The 14,044-nt window shown below is 36.3% G+C and overlaps 1 protein-coding gene across 1 annotated transcript in view; it reads left to right on the top strand.

The window, feature by feature from the left end:
- Positions 1-14,044, top strand: part of IQCM (IQ motif containing M) — a 513,905-nt gene that overhangs the window by 28,811 nt on the left and 471,050 nt on the right. The window lies entirely within an intron of this gene.

The following is a 14,044-nucleotide window of genomic DNA, read 5'->3' as shown; positions in this document are numbered from 1 at the left end:
ATCTTCCCGGACCAGGGCTTGAACCTGTGTCCCCCGCATTGGCAGGTGGATTCTTAACCACTACACCACCTCTTTTCATTTTTATAGAAATATCTTTTTCCATTCCTTCAATTTCATCTCTTTTCTTCTGAAATGAGTCTCTTGTAGGCAGCATATAGATGTTTCTTTCTTTTTTTAAATTTTTTTATTTTACCCATTTAACCACTCTGTGTCTTTAGTTGGCGAATTTAGTCCATTTACATTTAAAGTAATTATTGATAGGTATGTACTTATGGCCACTTTGTTAATTGTTTTCTGGCTGTCTTTGTAGTTCCTCTCTGTTCCTTTTTTCTCTTTTTCTCTTCCCTTGAGTTTTGGTGGTTTTCTTTAGTGTTATGATTAGATTCCTTTCTCCTTTTCTTTTGTGTATTTACTATAAGTTTTTTTCTTTGTGGTTACCATGAGGTTCACATATAACATCCTATGTAAATAGTAGCCTGTTTTAATTTGGAAACAACCAGTTTAAACACATTACAAAGCTTTGTCTCTCCCACTCCACATTTTATACTTTTGATGACACATTTTACATCTTTTTATTTTATGCATCCCTTAACTAATTATGCTAATTTTAGTTAATCTTACTACTTTTGTCTTTTAAATTTCATGCTTGCTTTATAAGTGATTGATCCACCACCTTTATTATATATTTACTTTTTCCAGTAAGATGTTTTGTTTTGTATGATTTCATATTATTAATTAGTGCCATTTCTTTTCAGCTCAAAGAAGTCCCTTTGACATTTCTTGTAAAGATGGTGGTGATAAACTTCTTTAGCTTTTGCTTATCTGGAAAACTCTTGATTTCTTCTTCAATTCTGAATGAAAACCTCGCTGAGTAGAGAATTCTTGGTGGGAATTTTTTTTCCTTTTAGCACTTTGGATGTGTCATGGCACTCCTTTCTGGCCTATAAAATTTCTGCTGAAAAATCTGATAGATTTATGGAGATTCTGTTTGATGTAACACATTGTTTTTCCTTTGCTGTTTTTAGGATTCTCTCTTTATCCTTAACTTTTACCATTTTACTTAAAATATGTCTTGGTGTATGTCTCTTTGGATTCATCTTATTTAGAACTCTATGCTTTCTGAACCTGGTTGTCTGTTTACTTCTCCAGATTAGGGAAGTTTTCAGCCACTACTTCTTCAAATAATTTTTTGGCGCTTTCTCTCTCTTGTCTACTCCTGGGACCCCTATAATGTGAATATTATTCTGCTTGATGTTGTCTTGAAGGTCTCTTAAGGTAACTTCACTTTAAAAAATTCTTTTATAATTTTGCTGCTCTGGCTGGGTGAGTTCCATTGTTTTGTCTTCCAGGTTGCTGATTCATTCTTCTACTTCATCCAGTCTGCTGTTGAACCCCTCTAGTGTATTTTTTAGTTCAATTATAACTTCTGTTTGGTACTTTCTTATATTTTCTGTCTCTTTCTTGAAGTTCCCACTGCATTCGCCCATTATTCTCCTGAGTTCAGTGAACACTTTTTTGACCATTATTTTGAACTTTTTATCAAGTAGATTGCTTTTTTGTTGCGTTTAGGTTTTTTTTTTCCCCTGAGGTATTGTCTCGTTCTTTCAATTGGAATATATTCCTCTGTCTCCTAATTTTGCGTAGTTCTCTATGTTTGTTTATATGTATTAGGTAAATCAGCTATCTTGCCCAGTCTTAAAAGAGTGGCCTTATTTAAGAGATGTCCTGTGGGGCCCAGAGGCACAATCCCACGTGGCCACCAGAGCCAGGCACTCAAGGGGCATCCCCTCTGTCAGTTGCATGAAACCTCCTATTTTAGTGGGCTGCAAATGCTGTGGGCTACTCATGGGCAGGGCTATCAGTCAGCTGGCAGTGGGGTGTGGCCGAGGCACAGGGGTGAGTGGGGCTCTCAGCAGGGCACACCCACTGTTGATAACATGTTAAAGGGAGAGTTTTAAAATGGCACTTGCCAGTGCCAGCATTAACAAGATAGCCTGAGATTGCAAAATGCTCCTCCCTCCAGTGTCTCAGAGCCACAGGGAGCATCCTAACTGGTTCCTGCCTCTCTGGAAGAATTCTTAAGATTAGTAACTGGGTCCCCTTCACCTGTGGTTCATGAATTTTTCACTCTGGTGTTTTCTCACAGGGTTTTGGGTCAAGTGTGTCTGTATGCAGGCCCTTTAAGAGCAGCCTTTGTCTTGCCCACAGTTCTTTAGTTTTCTTGTATATAATCCCTGTTTGTTTTCAAAGCCAGATGTTTTGGGGGCTCATCTGTCCCGTGCAGGATCTAGAGGTTGCTGTGCTTGATGTGGAGCTTATGTCCCTCTCTGTTCAGGGAAAAGATCTGGACCTTTGTGATTCCTACCAATTGTGGATTGCCACGGCTGGGGTGTGGTTTTTTCCCTTGGTGAGATCATCTGTTTGCTTCTCCTACCTGTCTTGGTGCTGTCCTTTTACCCTTTGTTGTGGAGGCTCTGTTCATCCAGTTTTCAGGTCCCCTTTTCAGGAAGTTATTCCAGAGGTAGATTTGTTGTGTTTGTGGAAGGAGGTGAGTTCAGGTTTTTCCTATGCCACCATCTTGAACCCTCTCCCTTAGCCCTTTTTTTCCTTATCATTCTGGCTAGAAGCTTATCAATTTTATTGATCTTCTCAGGGAACCAGCTTTGGGTTTCATTAATTTTTCTCTATTTTTTCTGTTTCTACGTCATTGATTTTTACTTTGATCTTTATTGTTATTTTCTCTTGTTTACTATGGATTTAATTCATTTTACTTTTACTAGTTTTTTTTTTTTTAATGGAAGCTGAGGTTTTTGTTTTGAGAACTTTTTTTTTAACCTAATATAGACATATGTTTCTCTATAGGTATTACTTTAATTAAATCCCACAAATTTTAGCATGTTGTGTTGTCATTTTTATTTAGTTCAAACTGCAATATAATTTCTCTTTTGATTTTTTTCTTTGACCTATGAGTTATTTAGAAGAGTGTCACTTAGTTTCCAAACATTTTGGGATTTGCCAGCTATATTTCTGTTATTGCTTTCTAATTTAATAATATTGTTGTCAGGAACATAATTTATATAATTTGTATTCTTTTAAATTTATTGAGACTTGTTTTATTCTCCCCGAAGTGGTCTACTTCAATAATTGTTCTGAATAGACTTGAATAGAATGTGTATTCAGCTGTTGTTAGGTGAAGTGTTCTATAAATTTCAATTATGTAAAGTTGACTGATAGTATGTTCAAGTGTTCTATATCCTTACTGATTTTCTGCCAATTTATTCTGTTAATTACTAATATATATTTGTTGAAATCTCTGACTATAATTTTGATTTTATTGATTTCTCCTTCTAGTTCTATTAATTATTGCTTAATATATTTTGAAGTTCTGTTATTAGGTACATAAGTGTTAAGGATTGTCATGTCCTGTTGATCAATTAACTTCTTTTTCACTATGAAATGACTCTGTTTATCTTTGGTAATATTCTTCGCTGTAACATCAACTTTGTCTGATATTAATATTACCACATCAGCATTAGTTTGATTAGTGTTACCATAGCATACTTTTCTGATTCTTTTTTTCTAATCTCTTTGTATTTATATTTTAAATGGGTTTCATGTATGCAGCATATAATTGATCTTGCTTTTTACTCATAAGACAATCTCTGCCTTTGAATTGGGTGTATTTTTACCATTTACATTTAATGTTATTATTGATATGTTTGGGTTTAAAGCTATTTGCTATTTATTTTCTATTTTTCCATCTATTTTTGTTCTGTTTTTCTTTTGTTTCTACTGTGTTTTGGATTAACAAAAATAAAATACTAAAAAAATTCTGGTTTTTATTACATTTTATCTCTTTTATTGGTGTGTCAGCTGTAATTCTGTGTTGCATTATTCTAATGATTGCTTTAGGTTTATAGTAAACACCTTTAACTTAACACATTCTACCTTTAAATGACATTATACTACTTCATGAATAATATAGATAACTTACAAGTTTTCTTCCACTTCTCTTCTCATGGCCTTTGTGCTATTGTCATACATTTTACTTATGTAATATGTTATATATATGTCACAATACATTTTTATTATTTTTGCTTTAAATAATTATCTTTTAAAAGGATTTAAATAGATTAAAAAGTTTTATATTCACCCACATATTTACCATTTTTTGTGCTCTTCATTCCTTTATTTGGATCCAGGTTTCCATATGGTATCATTTTCCATCTGCCTGAAGGCCTTACTTTAACATTTATTATAGTGCAGGGTTGCTGGTGATAAATTATTTCTGTGTTTCTGTGTCTGAAAAGGTGTTTATTTCACTTTTGTATTTTTTAAACGTATTTAATAAGGTTCAATTAAGATACTATAAAATTAATCTATTTTAAGTATACAGTTTAGTGATTTTTATTATATTTACAGAGTTGTGTAACCATCCCAAAAATTTAACTTTAGAGCATTTTCTTTACCCCAAAATGAAATCTCATGCCTATCTGCAGTAACTCCTCATTCCTGCTCCAGCCATATACAATCACTAATCTACTTTCTGTTACTATAGTTTTGCTTTTCATGGGCATCTCAATAGGTGGAATCATATAATAAATGTTCATTTGTGTCTGGCTTCTTTTAATAAGCATAATGTTTTTTGACATTCTTTCATGATGTGTAAGTATTGATACTTTGTTCCTTATTATCACCAAATATAAATCTATTGTATGGATATAAACATGTTTTTTTAATCCACTCATCAGTTGATGAACATTTGGTTTGTTTCCACTTTTTGGCTATAGTGAATAATGCTGCTATGAACATTTATATATAAGTCTTTGTGTGAACACATGCTTTCATTTCTCCTGGATAAACACCTAGGAGTTGGATCCATACTGGATCACATGGTTATTATGTGTTTAGCATTTTCAAAAACTGACAAACTATTTTCCAAAGTGAATACACCATTTTACATTCCCACTAGCAGTGTATGAGTGTTCCTGTTTCTCTAGATCCTTGTCAACACTTGATACTGTCTTTTTTTTTTTACATCTTTATTGGAGTATAATTGCTTTACAATGGTGTGTTAGTTTCTGCTTTATAACAAAGTGAATCAGTTATACAAAAACATATGTCCCCATATCTCTTCCCTCTTGCGTCTCCCTCCCTCCCATCCTCCCTATCCCTCCCCACAGGTGGTCACAAAGCACCAAGCTGATCTCCCTGTGCTATGCGACTGCTTCCCACTAGCTATCTATTTTACATTTGATAGTGTATATATGTCCATGCCACTCTCTCACCCTGTCACATTTTACCCCTCCCCCTCCCCATATCCTCAAGTCCATTCTCTAGTTGGTCTGTGTCTTTATTCCCGTCTTGCCACTAGGTTCTTCATGACCTTTTTTTTTTTTTTTCTCCCTTAGATTCCATATATATGTGTTAGCATACTGTATTTGTTTTTCTCTTTCTGACTTACTTCACTCTGTATGACAGACTCTAACTCCATCCACCTCACTACAAATACCTCCATTTCGTTTCTTTTTATGGCTGAGTAATATTCCATTGTATATATGTGCCACATCTTCTTTATCCATTCATCCGATGATGGACACTTAGGTTGCTTCCATGTCCTGGCTATTGTAAATAGAGCTGCGATGAACATTTTGGTACATGACTCTTTTTGAATTATGGTTTTCTCAGGGTATATGCCCAGTAGTGGGATTGCTGGGTCGTATGGTAGTTCTATTTTTAGTTTTTTAAGGAACCTTCATACTGTTCTCCATAGTGGCTGTATCAATTTACATTCCCACCAACAGTGCAAGAGGGTTCCCTTTTCTCCACACCCTCTCCAGCATTTATTGTTTGTAGATTTTTTGAGGATGGCCATTCTGACTGGTGTGAGATGATATCTCATTGTAGTTTTGATTTGCATTTCTCTAATGATTAATGATGTTGAGCATTCTTTCATGTGTCTGTTGGCAATCTGTATATCTTCTTTGGAGAAATGTCTATTTAGGTCTTCTGCCCATTTTTGGATTGGGTTGTTTGTTTTTTTGATATTGAGCTGCATGAGCTGCTTGTAAATCTTGGAGATTAATCTTTGTCAGTTGCTTCATTTGCAAATATTTTCTCCCATTCTGAGGGTTGTCTTTTGGTCTTGTTTATAGTATCCTTTGCTCTGCAAAAGCTTTTAAGTTTCATTAGGTCCCATTTGTTTATTTGTGTTTTTATTTCCATCTCTCTAGGAGGTGGGTCAAAAAGGATATTGCTGTGATTTATGTCATAGTGTCCTCTGCCTATGTTTTCTTCTTAGAGTTTGATAGTGTCTGGCCTTACATTTAGGTCTTTAATCCATTTTGAATTTATTTTTCTGTATAGTGTTACAGAGTGTTCTAATTTCATTCTCTTACATGTAGCTCTCCAGTTTTCCCAGCACCACTTATTGAAGAGGCTGTCTTTTCTCCACTGTATATGCTTGCCTCCTTTATCAAAGATAAGGTGACCATATGTGCGTGGGTTTATCTCTGGGCTTTCTATCCTGTTCCATTGATCTATGTTTCTGTTTTTGTGCCAGTACCAAACTGTCTTGATTACTGTAGCTTTGTAATATAGTCTGAAGTCAGGGAGCCTGATTCCTCCAACTCCATTTTTCGTTCTCAAGATTGCTTTGGCTATTCGGGGTCTTTTGTGTTTCCATACAAATTGTGAAATTTTTTGTTCTAGTTCTGTGAAAAATGCCAGTGGTAGTTTGATAGGGATTGCATTGAATCTGTAGATTGCTTTCGGTAGTAGAGTCATTTTCACAATGTTGATTCTTCCAATGCAAGAACATGGTATATCTCTCCATCTATTTATATCATCTTTAATTTCTTTCATCAGTGTCTTATAATTTTCTGCATACAGGTCTTTTGTCTCCTTAGGTAGGTTTATTCCTAGATATTTTATTCTTTTTGTTGCAATGGTAAATGGGAGGGTTTTCTTAATTTCACTTTCAGATTTTTCATCATTAGTGTATAAGAATGCAAGAGATTATTGTGCATTAATTTTGCATCCTGCTACTTTACCAGATTCATTGATTAGCTCTAGTAGTTTTCTGGTGGCATCTTTAGGATTCTCTATGTATAGTATCATGTCATCTGCAAACAGTGACAGCTTTACTTCTTCTTTTCCAATTGGGATTCCTTTTATTTCTTTGTCTTCTCTGATTGCTGTGGCTAACACTTCCAAAACTATGTTGAATAATAGTTGTGAGAGTGGGCAACCTTGTCTTGTTCCTGATCTTAGTGGAAATGGTTTCAGTTTTTCACCATTGAGGACAATGTTGGCTGTGGGTTTGTCATATATGGCCTTTATTATGTTGAGGAAAGTTCCCTCTATGCCTACTTTCTGCAGGGCTTTTATCATAAATGAGTGTTGAATTTTGTCGAAAGCTTTCTCCACATCTATTGAGATGATCATATGGTTTTTCTCCTTCAATTTGTTAATATGGTGTATCACATTGATTGATTTGCATATATTGAGGAATCCTTGCATTCCTGGGATAAACCCCACTTGATGATGGTGTATGATCCTTTTAATGTGCTGTTGGATTCTGTTTGCTAGTATTTTGTTGAGGATTTTTGCATCTATGTTCATCAGTGATATTGGCCTGTAGTTTTCTTTCTTTGTGACATCTTTGTCTGGTTTTGGTATCAGGGTGATGGTGGCCTCGTAGAATGAGTTTGGGAGTGTTCCTCCCTCTGCAATATTTTGGAAGAGTTTGAGAAGGATAGGTGTTAGCTCTTCTCTAAATGTTTGATAGAATTCACCTGTGAAGCCATCTGGTCCTGGGCTTTTGTTTGTTGGAAGGTTTTTAATCACAGTTTCAATTTCAGTGCTTGTGATTAGCCTGTTCATAGTTTCTATTTCTTCCTGGTTCAGTCTCAGCAGGTTGTGCATTTCTAAGAATCTGTCCATTTCTTCCAGGTTGTCCATTTTATTGGCATAGAGTTGCTTGTAGTAATCTCTCATGATCTTTTGTATTTCTGCAGTGTCAGTGGTAACTTCTCCTTTTTCATTTCTAATTCTATTGATCTGAGTCTTCTCCCTTTTTCTCTTGATGAGTCTGGCTAATGTTTTATCAATTTTGTTTATCTTCTCAAAGAACCAGCTTTTAGTTTCATTGATCTTTGCTATTGTTTACTTCATTTCTTTTTCATTTATTTCTGACCTGATCTTTATAATTTCTTTCCTTCTGCTGGCTTTGGGGTTTTTTTATTCTTCTTTCTCTAATTGCTTTAGGTGCAAGGTTAGGTTGTTTATTCGAGATGTTTCCTGTTTCTTGAGGTAGGCTTGTATTGCTATAAACTTCCCTCTTAGCACTGCTTTTGCTGTGTCCCATAGGTTTTGGGTCGTCGTATCTCCATTGTCATTTGTTTCTAGGTATTTTTTGATTTCCCCTTTGATTTCTTCAGTGATCACTTCGTTATTAAGTAGTGTATTGTGTAGCCTCCATGTGTTTGTAGTTTTTACAGATCTTTTCCTGTAATTGATATCTAGTCTCATAGTGTTGTGGTCGGAAAAGATACTTGATACGATTTCCATTTTCTTAAATTTACCAAGGCTTGATTTGTGACCCAAGATATGATCTATCCTGGAGAATGTTCCATGAGCACTTGAGAAAAATGTGTATTCTGTTGTTTTTGGGTGTAATGTCCTATAAATATCAATTAAGTCCATCTTGTTTAATGTATCATTTAAAGTTTGTGTTTCCTTATTTATTTTCATTTTGGATGATCTGTCCATTGGTGAAAGTGGGGTGTTAAAGTCCCCTACTATGATTGTGTTGCTGTCGATTTCCCCTTTTATGGCTGTTAGTATTTGCCTTATGTATTGAGGTGCTCCTATGTTGGGTGCATAAATATTTACAATTGTTATACCTTCTTCTTGGATCGTTCCCTTGATCATTATGTAGTGTCCTTCTTTGTTTCTTGTAATAGTCTTTATTTTAAAGTCTATTTTGTCTGATATGAGAATTGCTACTCCAGCTTTCTTTTGATTTCCATTTGCATGGAATATCTTTTTCCATCCCCTCACTTTCAGTCTGTATGTGTCTCTAGGTCTGAAGTGGGTCTCTTGTAGACAGCATATATATGGGTCTTGTTTTTGTATCCATTCAGCCAGCCTGTGTCTTTTGGTCGGAGCATTTAATCCATTTACATTCAAGGTAATTATCGATATGTATGTTCCTATTCCCATGTTCTTAAATGTTTTGGGTTTTTTATTGTAGGTGTTTTCCTTCTCTTGTGTTTCTTGCCTAGAGAAGTTCCTTTAGCATTTGTTGTAAAGCTGGTTTGGTGGTGCTGAACTCTCTCAGCTTTTGCTTGTCTGTAAAGGTTTTAATTTCTCCATCAAATCTGAATGAGATCTTTGCTGGGTGGAGTAATCTTGGTTGTAGGTTTTTCTCCTTCATCACTTTAAGTATATCCTGCCACTCCCTTCTGGCTTGCAGAATTTCTGCTGAAAGATCAGATGTTAACCTTATGGGGATTCCCTTGTGTGTTATTTGTTGTTTTTCCCTTGCTGCCTTTAATATGTTTTCCTTATATTTAATTTTTGACAGTTTGATTAATATGTGTCTTGGCGTGTTTCTCCTTGGGTTTATCCTGTATGGGACTCTCTGTGCTTCCTGGACTTGATTAACTGTTTCCTTTCCCATATTAGGGAAGTTTTCAACTATAATCTCTTCAAATATTTTCTCAGTCCCTTTCTTTTTCTCTTCTTCTGGGACCCCTATAATTCAAATGTTGGTGCATTTAATGTTGTCCCAGAGGTCTCTGAGACTGTCCTCATTTCTTTTCATTCTTTTTTCTTTATCCTGCTCTGTAGTATTTATTTCCACCATTTTATCTTCCACGTCACTTATCCTTTCTTCTGCCTCGGTTATTCTGCTATTGATCCCATCTAGAGTATTTTTAATTTCATTTATTGTGTTTTTCATTGTTGCTTGGTTCCTCTTTAGTTCTTCTATGTCCTTGTTAAATGTTTCTTGCATTTTGTCTATTCTATTTCCAAGATTTTGGATCATCTTTACTATCATTCTTCTGAATTCTTTTTCGGGTAGACTGTCTATTTCCTCTTCATTTGTTAGGTCTGGTGTGTTTTGACCCTGCTCCTTCATCTGCTGTGTTTTTCTGTCTTCTCATTTTGCTTATCTTACTGTGTTTGGGGTCTCCTTTTCACAGGCTGCAGGTTTGTAGTTCCCATTGTTTTTGGTATCTGTCTCCATTGGTTAAGGTTGGTTCAGTGGGTTGTGTAGGCTTCCTGGTGGAGGGGACTAGTGCCTGTGTTCTGGTGGATGATGCTGTATCTTGTGTTTCTGGTGGGCTCGTCCACGTCTGGTGGTGTGTTTTGGGGTGTGTGTGGCCTTATTCTGATTTTAGGCAGCCTCTCTGCTAATGGTTGGGGCTATGTTCCTATCTTGCTAGTTGTTTGGCATAAGGTGTCCAGCACTGTAGCTTGCTGGTCGTTGAGTGAAGCTGGGTCTTGATGTTGAGATGGAGATCTCTGAGAGATTTTCGCCGTTTGGTATTACGTGGAGCTGGGAGGTCTCTTGTGGACCAGTGTCCTGAAGTTGGCTCTCCCACCTCAGAGGCACAGCCCTAATGCCTGGCTGGAGCACCAGGAGCCTTTCATCCACACAGCTGAGAATAAAAGGGAGAAAAAATAGAATGAAAGAAAGAAAGAGGATAAAATAAAATAAAATAAAATAAAGCTATTATAATAAAAAATAAGAAAAAAATTATTAGGAAAAAATTTATTAAGAAAAAATTTTTTAAATTTTTTAAAAAATAAATTTATTAAGTTTTAATAATAAAAATAAGAAAAAAGTATTAAGAAAAAATTTATTAAGAAAGAAATTTTTAATTTTTTAAAATAAAAAATAAGAAAAAATTAGTAAGAAAAAATTTATTAAGAAAAATAAAAATTTTAAAATTTTTTAAAATAAAAAATAAGAGAAGAATTATTAAGAAAAAATTTATTAAGAAAAAAATTTTAATTTTTTAAAATAAAAAATAAAAAAATTAAGAAAAATTTTATTAAGAAAAATAAAAATTAAGAAATTTTTTAAAATAAAAAATAAGAAAGAATTATTAAGAAAAACTTTATTATAAAAATTTTTTTTAATTTTTTAAAATAAAAAATTAAAAAAAATTAAGAAAAAAATTTTTTAAATTTTTTAAAATAAAAAATAAGGAAAAAATTATTAAGAGAAAATTTATTAAGAAAAAATTTTTTTTAAGTAGAAAAGAAAACAAAAACGGTTGGACGGAACCCTAGGACAAATGGTGAAAGCAAAGCTATACAGACAAAATCTCACCTAGAAGGATACACATATACACTCACAAAAAAAGGAAAAGGGGAAAGATTAATATATTCTGCTCCCAAAGTCCACCTCCTGAATTTGGGATGATTCATTGACTATTCAGGTATTCAACAGATGCAGGTACATCAGGTTGTTTTTGGAGCTTTAATCCGCTGCTTCTGAGGCTGCTGGGAGAAATTTCCCTTTCTCTTCTTTGTTCATACAGCTCCTGGGGTTCAGCTTTGGATTTGGATCCGCCTCTGGGTGTAGGTCACCTAAGGGCGTCTGTTCTTAGCTCACACAGGACTGGGTTAAAGGAGCAGCTGCTTCGGGGGCTCTGGCTCACTCAGGCGTGGGGGAGGGAAGGGTACAGATGCAGGGCGAGCCTGCGGGGGCAGAGGCCGGCGTGACGTTGCAGCAGCCTGAGGCGCGCCGTGCGTTCTCCCGGGGAAGTTGTCCCTGGATCACGGGAGCCTGGCAGTGGCGGGCTGCACAGGCTCCCGGGAGGGGTGGTGTGGATAGTGACCTGTGATCGCACACAGGCTTCTTGGTGGCGGCAGCAGCAGCCTTAGCGTCTCCTGCCCATCTCTGGGGTCCGTGCAGATAGCCGCGGCTCGCGCCCATCTCTGGAGCTCATTTAGGCAGCGCTCTGAATCCCCTCTCCTTGTGCACCATGAAACAAAGAGGCAAGAAAAAGTCTCTTGCCTCTTCTGCAGCTGCAGACTTTTTCCCGGACTCCGTCCCGGCTAGCTGTGGTGCACTAACCCCTTCAGGCTGTGTTCACGCCGCAACCCCAGTCCTCTCCCTGTGATCCAACCGAAGCCTGAGCCTCAGCTCCCAGCCCCCGCCTGCCCCGGCGGGTGAGCAGACAAGCCTCTCGGGCTGGTGCGTGCTGCTTGGCACCGATCCTCTGTGCAGGAATCTCTCCGCTTTGCCCTCCGCACCCCTGTGGCTGCGCTGTCCTCTGTGGCTCCGAAGCTTCCCCCCTCTGCCACCCGCAGTCTCCACCCATGAAGGGGCTTCCTAGTGTGTGGAAACCTTTCCTCCTTCACTGCTCCCTCCCACTGGTGCAGGTCCTGTCCCTATTCTTTTGTCTCTGTTATTTGTTTTTTCTTTTGCCCTACCAAAGTACGTGGGGGAATTTTTTGCCTTTTGGGAGGTCTGACGTCTTCTGCCAGCGTGCAGTGGGTGTTCTGTAGGAGCAGTTCCACGTGTAGTTGTATTTCTAATGTATCTGTGGGAAGGAAGGTGATCTCCGCGTCTTACTCTTCCGCCATCTTGCCCAGACCCCCGCCCGTCTTTTTTTTTTTATTATAGCCATTTTGGTGTGTGTGAAGTGGTATCTCATTATGGTTTTGATTTACATTTTACCAAGGATGAACCTACATTGACATGTCATAATCACCCAAAGTCTATAGTTTATCTTGGAGTTCACTTTTGGTATTGTATACTCTGTGGAGGTGGGGAAATGTATAATGACATATATCTATTATTATAATGTTATATTTAAACAGAGTATTTTTACTGCCCTAAAATATTCTCTGTGCTCTGCCTCTTCATCTCCTCCCACCCACCACCCCACAACCACTGATATTTTTTATTGTCTCCATAGTTTTGCCTTTTCCAGAATATATATATAATTGGAATCATACAGTAGTAATATGCATTTAAGCTTCCTCCATGTCTTTTCCTGTATTGACAGCTTTTTTCTTTTTAGCACTTAATAATATTCCATTGTCTGGTTGTACTGCAGGTAAATGTACTCACTCATGTACTGAAGGACATCTTGATTGCTTCCAAGTTTTGGCAATTTTGCTTTAAATTTTTCTTTAAATAATTATCTTTTAAAGAAATATATGAATAAAGCTTTTATAAACATCCTTGTGTAGGTTTTTCTATGGACGTTAAGTTTTCAGCTCCTTTGGGTAAATGCCAAGGTGCATGATTCCTGGGTGGTATGGTAAGAGTATATTCAGTTTTGTAAGAAACCACCAAGTTGTCTTCCAAAATGGCTGTACCATTTTGCATTCGTACCAGTGATATATGAGAGTTCCTGCTGCTCCACATTCTTGCCAGAATTTGATGTCAGTGTTCTGAATTTTAGTCATTCTAATAGGTGTATATCTTTGTTGTTGAAATATATTTTTCCTGGGTTTAGAATTCTAGGTTGATATTTTCTTTCAGTACTTTGAAGCTGTGACTCCACTGCCTTTGGCTTTTCAGTTTGTATCTATGTTTCCTTGTATGCAATCTGCCTTTTTCCTTGGCTGCTTTTAAGAGTTTTCTCTTTATCACTGGTTTTAAACAATTTGTTGTGGTTCATTTTTCTTGAGCTTGGGGTTTATTGAACTTCTTGGATCTCTGGTTATATAGTTTTCATCAAATTTGGAAAGTTTTTGTCCATTGTATCTTCAAATATTTTTCTGTCCTCTCCCTTCTTTTTCAAGGATTCAATTAAACAGATAATTAACAGAACATCAATAAGTTGTGGGACCACTTTGAGTGTTCCCACAACTCACTGATGTTTTGTTTTTTTCCCAGTCTTTTTTCTTTCTGTGTTTAATTTTTGATTAATTTCTGTTGATATGCTTTCAAGTTTAGTAATTTTTTCTCTTGCAGTGTTTATCACTGTTAATCCCATCCAGTGTATTTTTTATCTTAGACATTGTAGTTTTCATCTCTAGTGGTTAGATATTAAATACCTTCCAGATT

Source organism: Balaenoptera physalus, assembly GCF_965194825.1.
Source record: "Balaenoptera physalus genome assembly, chromosome: 5".
Lineage (NCBI taxonomy): Eukaryota > Metazoa > Chordata > Mammalia > Artiodactyla > Balaenopteridae > Balaenoptera > Balaenoptera physalus.
The sequence above is the reverse complement of the archived record's forward strand: the minus strand, read 5'-3'. Positions and strand labels throughout refer to the sequence as shown.